We start from the raw sequence: 11,698 nt of genomic DNA, 5'->3' as shown, positions 1-11,698 counted from the left end.
ACTCGTATGAGAAAAATAACGCCCGACAAAAGAAATTATGCAGCTCACTTGCCCGTTCGATGCAGTGCGGTTTTCATTCTGAACAAAACCATGCAGTTCTCTAACCCGTATGATGCAGTGCGGTTTTCCGTCCGATGCAGTGCGGTTTTTAGTCGGATGAAGTACCCACGTCGATTTGTGTGTCACGAAAAACAAAGTGTCCGCATTTCGGTAAATTCGAAATTTCTCTTAAACCGTAAAGAATTAGAGAGAGTGTTCTATATGAAAGAGTTGCGCATCATCGATATCTTTCCAACAGCGTATCGTTTGAATCATTCCGACCAGCGGTTTGCAAATTTTTTGCAAAAAACAGCCGCTGCCACTCATTGTCCGCTGCACGATTTTCAAAATTAACTTAAAACCGTATGGAATCTCAAAAATATTTCAAGATATGAAAGTTGCTCCTCGTTCGTAGCTTTTCAACGGCGTATCACACGCCTCGTTTCGACAAATGGTTCAAAAACTGGAGCGAAAACAGTACCGAAAATTTTAAAAAACTTGAAAAACAGAAATTCCGCGATTTAGTAAATTTGAAACTGCTCTTAGATCGTAACGAATTAGAGAAAGATTTATATATGAAAAAGATGCGCCTCGAAGATATCTATCCAACAGCGTATCATTTGCTTTATTCCGACAAGCGGTTCAGAAAAAAAACGCGAAAAAACGCTCGCTTCCACTCGTCATCCGCCGCACCATTTTCAAAACTGCTCTTAAACCGTGTGGAATCTCGAAAAGTGTTCAACATGTCAAAGTTGCGCCTAATACATAGCTTTTCAACAGTATATTACACGCCTCATTCTGATAAGCGGTTAAAAAATTAGAGCGAAAACAGTACCGAAAAAATAACACGTGCAGTTTTTTCTGATGAGAAGTTCACTCGTATGAGTACTGCAGCACACTTGGTTCAAAGAATCACGTGCACTTGCGTTAAGCGTGTAGTACGAAAGTAGTGTGTAGAATAGTTATTCTGCTAATATTAGCAGAATAGACCGTATATATAACTCTATTAGTGACCCTGGGTGAAGAATAGTTTATTGCTCACGCCAGTCGTTCGACGCCGGATGGCACCTCCATTCCCACTTGCCTCACCGTAACTTTTGCCCGTCAGACAGGTAATTTACATTTGCCCTTACTTTCTTTTAAAATACCTTTTTTCCTAGGAAGCAGACGTGACCTCTCCAGATAAACTGACACGGTTAGCTGGTCGTGGGACTAACTTGCTGGGAAAAAAACCTTCCCACCTCTTCATTCAGGCGATGGGAGCCGTTCGAGATTCGACGGTGAATACTTCATGGTGAGCGGCGGCTGCTGGGCTCGAGGGTGCGGTGGTTGACGGGCAGGCAAGCGCGGGCTGCGTGGTGAGCGGCGCCTGGCATCAATGTTGGCGGCGCTGCCGATTCAAGGGGGCGGCGAGCGGCGGTGCTGTGGTGGGTGACCGTGGCTTGTGTGCCTCCCTTTGCCAACACCGACAACATTTTCGCTAGATCTGGCTTTAATTTGGTTGGATGTGTACAGGTGAAGAGAGCACTGGCGGAGGTGAGCAGCCCCGATCCTAATCCTTTCAGCTTCAGTCAATTTTCACTTCGTTTTGCTTCGCCGTGTTCTTTATGGATTGTTAAATTGGTGTTCAGTTTTTGCGGAGGCTGCAGACTGGACAGATCACGACTGTACGTCCTGCCCGAAGAGGTAATCCGATTCTTGTTTGTCTTAGGAAAAATTTCAGATTCTTGTTTGTTTTCTATCTCCAAATAGTTTGGGCGAATGTATTTTTAGCCTGGGAATTTTCTCTCTGCTGTCTGTTCCAGTCCATCAGTCCATGTTGAGATCAATCATTGAGATGGAGCAGCGCTTGTGTAGAATTTTTTTGCTCTGTGATTGGAAGCATCAAATGCTCCGTAATGGCTAAGATTTTGTCACGTAGAAGTAAGGTGATGTAGGGAGATTATTTGGTTTGTTGTTTAAAGTGCTTAAGCTCTGGGTCCATGATGAAGATTTGTAGTTTTGTTTTAGTCAGCTAGGCCTAGGGTAAACCATTCAACTTTTTACATGTTTCAAATTTAATTAACAATATTGGTTTGAATGGGTTTGGAGTTTAGGCTCATTGTTTCAGGAAATGCACATATGAGGAATTGATTTTAGTTAGCTTTTCTGTGGATATTAGTATGTATTTTTCTTAGGACCACTCTAATTTTTGCAATAAGATGGGGGTTCGCAGTATAGTGTCGTTGGTGTTCATCGGCGTCAGGTTACGGTGGCCATTGGCATGCTTCTTGATGCAGTCTGCATCTCCTCCCACCACGATGGTCGGCAACCATGTCTTCACCGCCGGAGCCCCTCTCCATCGATTTAGATGAGTGTATGTCAATTTATTCTCCCATGGCAAGTACTTGCTCCAATTTGGTTACATTTAGTACGGAATTTAGTTATCTGAATTTACATATATTACGTCCCCATATATGCAGAGGCGAATCATTGTGTTTTCGGCTTTGATCTTAGTCCCAAATTTATTTGTTTTGGCCATATCTATGCTACAAGCTTAGTACTTGTTTCGAGCCGAGGCGTACGATGCTGCCCACCTATCCCTTTCCATACACGACCATCAGCGACACCGTCGACTATGACGGTGGATGCTTTGTTCTCTTGTAAGGATACCTGCATCCTCCTCCTCTTCCTCTTCCTTGTACGGAAATCTAGGTTTACGAGATTTCATTCCATCTCTGCCAGATTCTCCTCCTCTCAGTTCTTGTGTTGTGTTATGTTATGTTAGGTGATTTAAAAATTGAGGAAAGGACCTTCACTATGTAGTAGTAATGTGCATCTGTTGAAGCTTACTGGCGCAACCTATTCACATATGTGCACTGTAGCTTTTCAAGCTAAAGTTGTCTACACAAGTATGGAAAGGACCTTCACTATGTTGCGTGGTTTTCTTCATGACTGTTACTGGTACATAAATGAATAAACACCTATTTTCTATAAAAGCTTAATAATGGCCAGTTGCAATGTCAACCAGAAAATGCATCATAATCTTACATGCTTGGTATTCAGAAATAATCACAGTCTTGCTTAAAAATCAGTAAATATGAAAAAGAAACAAGGTTAAAGGCGGAAGATCCCTCCTTCAACTTTATGTTATTATGGAGAAGCGAGTTCTATTTGTGTGCATTGTACCATGGGAGAGTTCTCAAAATCAGTAAATATGCCCATCTGCTTGCCTATAAAATATTTGTTCACATCACGTCTGTTTTGTGGTTTCCTGAGGTTGCTTTCTTGGAACACGGCGCTGTTATTATGTTTTATGTTGCAGTGTTATTCATTATCTTTATTTTGTTGTGGATGACAGTACACCCTGTTTCTCAAAAGCTGAATCTCATCTTCTCTGTCCATCTGAATTTTATTATTGAACATTCGCATTGTCCCTGAACGTCCCAACTAGAATGAGGGAAAAGGTAAAACTGTAGCATCTTCTTTCATGTATAACTTTGTAATTATTTATTTCATCTTAGTTTGTACTTTCTAAATATTATATAGCTGATTCTCAGTATATTCCCCACATGATGTCGTGTTGAACAGAAGGGTTCAGAATGGAAACTAAGTTTCTTCAAGTACGAGCATGGGTTTCATGTAAGCAACCGGCTTCGGTGTTCCTTTCTATAAATCATGAAAAGGCAACTTTAGCATTTTTGGCATGTAGCACCGTCTACAGTAAAAATCTATCAACAGCGACCAAGGCGAGGTGTAGAACGGGACTAAGCGTACTTGGTCGAGCATCTTCTACCATCGCTGAAATTGAAGAACTCGATGGTTTATAGAATCCATTTTATAAATCGTCACGTGTGCATCTTTCATACGTATGGGATTATCCTCAGATATTGCCTCCATTAATTATGTCAAAGAAAAGGAATTTATCTTGTGATAAATGGAAGAGGTTGAAGACTATGGTTGTCCCTGCAACTGTGACTCTGTGAGATGAATGTTTCTACAATGCTTACCATGGATAAATGCCTCATTGACTATCCCCCCGAGATGCGTTTGGATATGAAGAAATGAAGCAAAATTTGGCTGCCTTTCATCCAATCAACTATTTACTTTGTCCTTTATCCTGTAATAATGTAGAATCTTGATATCGGAGTCAGTCAGCCACCATGGAGGCTGATGAGATGACCTTCAGGATCGTTTAATGGAAATAATGTAACAAAAGAATTTGGAATATGCCGTGTAATTTAATACATTTGGCCATCGTTACACATCTTAATTCCTATGCTGACAGTACATTCAATCCGTGGACCATGCATTGGTGATACTCTTGTTTACGTCTGCTCTCAAATTTCCTACGCTGGCAAATTCCTACTCTCAGCTGAATTAGTAGAATGTGTATCTAGTTTGTGTTGGATTCTATATTTCTTACTGGCTTAGGAATTAACTGCAAGATTTTCTTTGTCCAAAAAGTTGACTGGTTATATAGAAATATCCAGTAGAGCCCGTTCAAAATTGATCGATGTCTTAGAAGAAACTAAACAAGATCGACGATAGAGAGACATAAAGTTACGGGTAGAGCCGTAGAGCAGTGTAGCATAGTGGTAATTTACCCGTAGAGCAGTGTAGCATAGTGGTAATTTACCTAGTCTGTTGGCCATAAAGTTACGGACATGCAGGGTACTCCCTCCGTTCGGAATTACTTGTCGCAGAAATGGATGTATCTAGATGTATTTTAGTTCTAGATACATCCATATCCGAGACAAGTAATTCCGAACGGAGGGAGTAGGTGCGTGCATGTCTCTGATGTCCGTTCGTTCCACACTATAAGATTACTTCTGCATGCAAAGAATCTTACATCGGCCAGAATGAAAGCGTGCGAACTGGGTGGAAGGGGGTGCAAAGGCTGGCTGGGGTGAGGAATAACTATTCCTCACCCAGGGTGACGAATAGCGCGATCCTATATATATATATATATATATATATATATATATATATATATATATATATATATATATATATGAGTTTTCGATGTCCCCAATAGCATTCTCTTATTGCTAATTCTTTAAGTGAATGTGATTGAACCCGTTCCCCCTCTATGCCAAACTCAATTCATTCTGTTCACAAATTCTTCATATGTGTTCTATTTGAAACCCGTTCAAAGTCTTCATTGCATCCTTGTCAACTGAAGAATTTGCGAACGAAATATTAAAACTTTCATATCAATTTTTTTGAAGTTGCCGCTCAAACCTATCCCACTTCCCACGACAGGATTATAATACTCATCCACAATCCCCCCATGATCTCAACAACTCAGTACGTGGGTGACACATGTCGATAGGATAGCAAGGGTTAGGGTATGAATGTGCAAATTCTTCTGGCGTTTAGTTTTTCACCTGCACTATAAATACGCCTCCCCTTTCACTTCTTCATTTACTCCGCTCGACCTCACTTCTCCTCACTCGAGATCTAACCTAGCAGTGTTGCTAAGCTTCGTCACCGCCGGAGAGGAAAAGCTTCACTACCTCGACCTCCAGGCCGTCGTACTCGCACCGACCGCGGAAATCTTCACTCTGTCGCTTCCGCAGCTGTCTCCCATTGCCGAGTTAGGGCGTGAGAGATCTGGACAGACGAACTTCCTAGTTCTAACTCTCAGTTTGTCGTATTCTTCATAAAGGGTAATTAAAGTATGATTTTACTGCCCTTCTTTGATCCTTATGATTTCACAAAATCCTCTAAAGGTCTTTATTCTTCAAAAATCTACTTAAACGCCGCAAAGCTTCTTTCCCTTGACTTATTTCTTTAAGCTCTGATTTTCCTCAAGATTCCTCAATTGTGTGGATTATCATATTTGTTCAACTCTGGAACCTGGGTTAAGAATACTTAGTGAAATTCTTCAAGACATCTATGGTCATATTCCTCAAACTTGATATTTGTTGAAAAAATTCTGAGAACACATATGACCTCTTCAAATTCTTCGCACCAATACTTTGTTCACAGGTACAAATGTCTACTGATGAATCTCTAGGTTCTCATCAACTTAACTCATCTGCAGCGTTCTTTAAAGAAAAATTGCATACTTTCTCAGAATCTTCAAAAGTTCAAAATCCTTAAGTGAGGAAAATGGCAGAAAGGAAAAGACCTCAGAAAGGAGGAAAGAAGCCCGAGACAAACACAACACTTGAAATCCCTGAGGATCTATATGATGAATATTGTACTCCTGATGAAGATACTCATGGGCAAGAGACCAAAAAGCAGCGTAAGACGCGCATTCAGAGAATAGTGAGGAGATGGGCTAAAGAATGGAAGGAATATCATTATGTTACACCAAAGTACATGAAGAAATTTGCTGTAAATCCTCCATGCCCAAGACCACCTCTAGCTGATGATCAAGAGGTTGATCCTACCAGCATCAGGCGTGGTGAGGAATTTACTAAAGAATGGGCCAAGCGCCAAGCAAAGCTTCGAAAAGCGGCTGTAGAATCTGTGAAGAAATTCAATAGGATTCTCAAGCTGTTGTTGCCGAGGCGTCTGCTAGTAGGACTTCACCAAAGAAGGCCATGCAGAAGAAATCAACTGTGAAGCCAAAGTCTTCAAGCTCAATGCCCTCACGGCCAAGTCCCTCAACTACAAAGCCCTCAGAGCAAATTCCTTGGGCAACTTCCTCAAGGACAGCTTCTATGCCCTCTGTTGCTGCAAAATCCTCAGATGTTGCCACCATGTTCTCAACACCTGTGCATCTTGCAACATGTCAGTGGACTGCTCGATTCTCAATTGCCTCAGGGGCATCTACAACTTCCTCATCCCATAGATAAGTCTCCAACATAGCTATAATTTTTGATTGTTCCATCATGTTATATTATCATTCTTGGGTGTTTTACTATAATTTTATAGAAACTTTATATGATTTTTTGGGACTAACCTATTGACATAGTGCTCAGTGCCAGTTATTGTTTTGTGCTTGTTTTTTACTTCGCAGAATATCAGTACCAAACGGAGTCCAAATGCAGTGAAACTTTTTGGAGATTTTTTGGACCAGAAAACACCCATTGGGCCAAAGAAGTACCAGAGGGGAGTCGACAAAACACAATTCAAGCCTCTGCAATTTCTAGAATCACGAGATCCAATCTAACACCATCACGGAGGGGTTCTCATCCTCATTGGTGCCTCTCCGATGATGTGTGAGTAGTCCACCATAGACCTAGGGTCCGTAGGCACTAGCTAGATGGCTTCCTCTCTCTCTCTCTCTCTCTCTCTCTCTCTCTCTCTCTTTTGATTCTCAATACAATGGTCTCTTGGAGATCTATTTGATATAACTCTTTTTGCGGTGTGATTGTTGGGATCCGATGAACTTTGAGTTTTTGATCAGATCTATATCCATGAATATTATTTGAGTCCTCTTTGATCTCTAATATGCATGATTATTTATAGCCTCGTATTTATTCTTCGAATATTTGGTTTAGTTAGGCAAACTAGACCGATTTTTCTTGCCATGGGAAGAGGTGCTTTGTGATGGGTTTGATCTTGCGGTGTTCTTTCCCAGTGACAGAAGGGGCAGCAAGACACGCATGTATCTTGGCTATTAAGGATAACAAGATGGGGGCTATTCCTACATGAAGAGATCTCGTCTACATCATGTCATCGTTCTTATTGCATTACTCCATTTCTCCATGAACTTAATACACTAGATGCATGCTGGATAGATGTCAATGTGTGGAGTAATAGTAGTAGATGCAGGCAGTAGTCGGTCTACTAATCTTGGATGTGATGCCTATATATTGATCATTGCCTTGGATGTCGTCATAATTATTCGATCTTCTATCAATTTACCAACAATAAGTTGTTTACCCACCATGTGCTATTTCTGGAGCGAAGCCACTAGTGAAATCTACGACCCTCTGGTCTATTCTTTATCATATTTTCTTTCAGATCTATTTTTATTTGCTTTTATTTTCAGATGTGTTAATCCAAAAACCCAAAAATACCTTGCTGCAATTTTTATTACTTATTTTATTTCGTGTTTTATCGAGATCTATTTATCCAATCTACCACAATTTTTATCCCGTCAACTTGACAATTTCTGGCGCCGTTACCTGAGGAGGGGTTGACAACCCCTCATACGCGTCGGGTTGCAAGTATTGGTTCTTTTTGTGCAGGTACTATTTACATAGTGTTGCTTGGTTCTCCTACTGGATTGATACCTTGGTTTCACAACTGAGGGAAATACCCATTGTAGCTGTACTACATCATCCCTTCATCTTTGGGGAAATACCGACGTAGTTTCAAGCAACTTCAAAAGGAATTGCTGGTGCCGTTGCCGGGGAGACATGATCAACAGCTATCAGGTTCCTAATCACAACTATCATATCTTTGCAATTTACACTATTTTCCATTTGCCTCTTGTTTTCATCTCCCCGACTTCACAAAAATATGCCGTTTTATTCGCCCTCTTTTTGTTTGCTTTTTTCTCGTTTGATCTTATGTTTGCTTGTCTTGCCATGTGTCTCCTACTTGCTTGCATCTTTGCTTGCTAAAATTCTATTGATATGTATCCTCATCCACTTGATAATCTTTTAAAAAGATCCAATTATGATGGCCCAATTGATAGTGAATTGAGTTCACTAGGTTATCTCTATGAAGTTTTGCTTGAGATTCATGAATCTGAAAATTGTGATGAAGTGTTAAACGAAGAGATTTATAAAGTGATTCATGATAGCTCCTTGAATGAAAAGCATGATCGCAATGATGTTATTATAAATTCTATTAATGTGAATTATGTTAGTGATATGCAAAACCCTAAGCTTGGGGATGCTTGTTTTGTTATGTCCACTACTTATTGCAATGATCATGATTGGGGTGATAATGATTCTTATGATCTTGAAAATTTATTTAAACCTCATGATGTAAATCCTTTCGATAATATTAAAAGCGGGTTTGGAAGAGTGTCAACTTTAGCTAAAAATAATCCCACATATTTGGAGAGTGTTCAAGGTTATGAAATTTTGATAAAAGTGGGCCTGGAGAGGTCATGACTTTATTTGATGATATTCCCACTATTTTGGAAGAGTGTCAACTCTGCATGCATGTGGATCATGAAGAGAATATTTTATGTGACAATTACATTGTTGAATTGATTATCATCCTACATGTAATTATTATGAGAGAGGAAAATATGGTTGTAGAAATTTTCATGTTACTAAATTACCTCTCGTTATGTTGAGATCGTCAATGTTTTATTCCTTTTCTTTGCATATGTTAGATGTTTCTTGTCTTGATAATTTGTTTGCTTATAAAATTCCTATGCATAGGAAGTATGTTAGACTTAAATGTGTTTGTCATATGATTCATGATGCTCTTTTTGTGCTTCAATTCTTATCTTTCATGTGAGCATCATTGAAATTTTAAGCATGTCTTAATGGCTATAAATAAAGAGCTTGTTGGGAGGCAACCCAATGAATAAAATATATTTTTTATCTTTTTCTTTTTATTTCTATGCGTTCACACAATTATGATACTGTTATAATTGCTTTTTATGTTTTAATTAGTGTTTGTGCCAAGTAAAGCCTTTGGGATCATGTTTGGTGATAGTTGACTTGATCTTGTTAAAAAACAGAAACTTTTGCACCCAGTAGCAGAATTGTTTAAAATCACATAAATGTGATAAAATTCTGAATTTTTTACACAAGATTGATATACAAAGTTCCTACGTTGTCCTAATGTTTCATAATTTTCGGAGTTACAAAAGTATACGAAGTTTCCATATTACTACATACTATTCTGTTTTTGACAGATCCTTTTTTCTTTGCGTTGTGTGCTTATTTTGATCAATCTATGGATTGTATCGGGGGGTATAAGCCATGGTAAAGTTAGAATACAGTAGGTATAATGCAAAAATAAAATATTAATTGGTTTTGTAATAGTATTTAGAGTGGTGATTTGCTTTGTTAGACTAACGCATCTCACGAAGGTTTTGTTGAGTTTTGTGTGATTGAAGTTTTTAAGTTTTGGGTGCGATCACGATGGATGAAGGAATAGGGAGTGAAAAGAGCCTAAGCTTGGGGATGCCCCATGGTACGCCAAGTTATTATTCATGGAGAACCAAGCAACTAATCTTGGGGATGCCCCTGAAGGCATCCCCTCTTTCTTCTAACGACCATCGGTATTTTACTTGGAGCTATATTTTTATTCATCATATATCATGAGTTTTGCTTGGAGCGTCTTGTATTATATGAGTCTTCCCTTGTTTTTCTTTTTAGTTTGTGTCATCTATCCTTGTTCGACACACCTATTTGAGAGAGCCAAAATTATGATATGATTTGTTCGAATTGCTCTTTATGCTTCACTTCAATTTTTTGAGCTATGGAATTGCTCTAGTGCTTCACTTATATCTTTTTGAGCACGGTGTGCTTTAATATTTTTGAAGAAATGCTCTCATATTTCACTTAGATTTATTTGGGAGTTAGGAAATTTTTTAAGAAACTCTCTCATGCTTCACCTATATTATTTTGAGAGAAGAAATTTTTTATGCTCATGTTCTTCACTTAAATTTGTTTGAGCTTATCAAAGGCAATTTACACATATGAAATTAGTTCCAAAGTGATAGATATTCAAGAGGGATATAATAAAAACTTTCATATCATTGGAAAAAATAAACTTGATTCTTTGTAATAGTTTTGAGATATGATGATAGTGATATGTAACTCATGTTGGTGAGTAATTATGCTTTTGTAAGAATATTGGTGTGAAGATTTGTGATTCCCTATGCAAGCACGAAAGTTAATAGTTATGCAATGAAATTACATCCTACTTTTGGTGCATTATTCAGTGTTAGTTATGCTTAATGCTCGCTTATGTGATTTTTCGTTCCTGGGTTGGTTGCTTCTGAATCTATTTGCTAGCCTCCACTTGTAATAAGTAGAAATACCAATTGTGCATCCAAAATCTTTAAACCCAGTTTTGCCATATGAGTCCACCATACCTACCTATATGCGGTATTTCCGTGTCATTCTAAGAAAATTTGTATGTGCCATCTCTAGTTTTCAAAATGAATTTCCTTTTTGTGTGCTCGTATCGCTCATGAAGCAACAGGGGGTGGCCAATATTTTCCATGCTAGATGTGTTATTCTCAAGATGATGTTTATTCACTTGTCATTGCACGAGAGTATGGCTGTAATAGGGATGCGCAGTCCCGAAATGAAAAGAAATTTACTTTATGTTGTCAAATAATAAATTCCTTGGAAAGTGTTGACTAGCCATGGATTGTGAAAGAATGGTGGAAAAAGGAATAAACTTTATTTTCTGTTTGGGAACCGCCTATGATATATCTAGCATGGAAAGTGTTGGGAATTTTATCTCTCAATTTAAGCTTTGAGCTCTTGCACCTCTACAAATTCCTACATCCATCTGCGAAGGGACTATCTATTTACTTTATGCAATTTTTATTCTATTTGAGTCTCCATCTTCTTGTATAAAGCACCAATTAGGGAGCACTATTATACTACTTGAGCATTGGATGTAGCTAATATGCGAGTGTGTTTCATGAATGTATAATTAATTAAGCATGATGGGCTAGGGATAACTTTCTTCAGTGTTGATATTTCGAAGGACATGGTTGCTTGTTGATATGCTTGAGTATTGAAATCTTCATGTCAAAACTAGACTATTGCTTTGAACCATATAAAAGTCC

At 38.7% G+C, this 11,698-nt stretch overlaps 1 long non-coding RNA gene across 1 annotated transcript; it reads left to right on the top strand.

Moving 5' to 3' along the window:
- Positions 1 to 1,230: 1,230 nt before the first annotated feature.
- LOC119290827 lies at positions 1,231 to 4,291 on the top strand. The gene is made up of 2 exons (XR_005142067.1): positions 1,231 to 1,575; positions 1,671 to 4,291. It is a non-coding gene; the product is annotated as an uncharacterized LOC119290827 (long non-coding RNA).
- Positions 4,292 to 11,698: the final 7,407 nt, after the last annotated feature.

Source organism: Triticum dicoccoides, chromosome 4B (assembly GCF_002162155.2).
Source record: "Triticum dicoccoides isolate Atlit2015 ecotype Zavitan chromosome 4B, WEW_v2.0, whole genome shotgun sequence".
In the NCBI taxonomy this organism is placed as follows: Eukaryota; Viridiplantae; Streptophyta; class Magnoliopsida; order Poales; family Poaceae; genus Triticum; species Triticum dicoccoides.
This window is presented reverse-complemented; position numbering and strand designations above follow the sequence as displayed.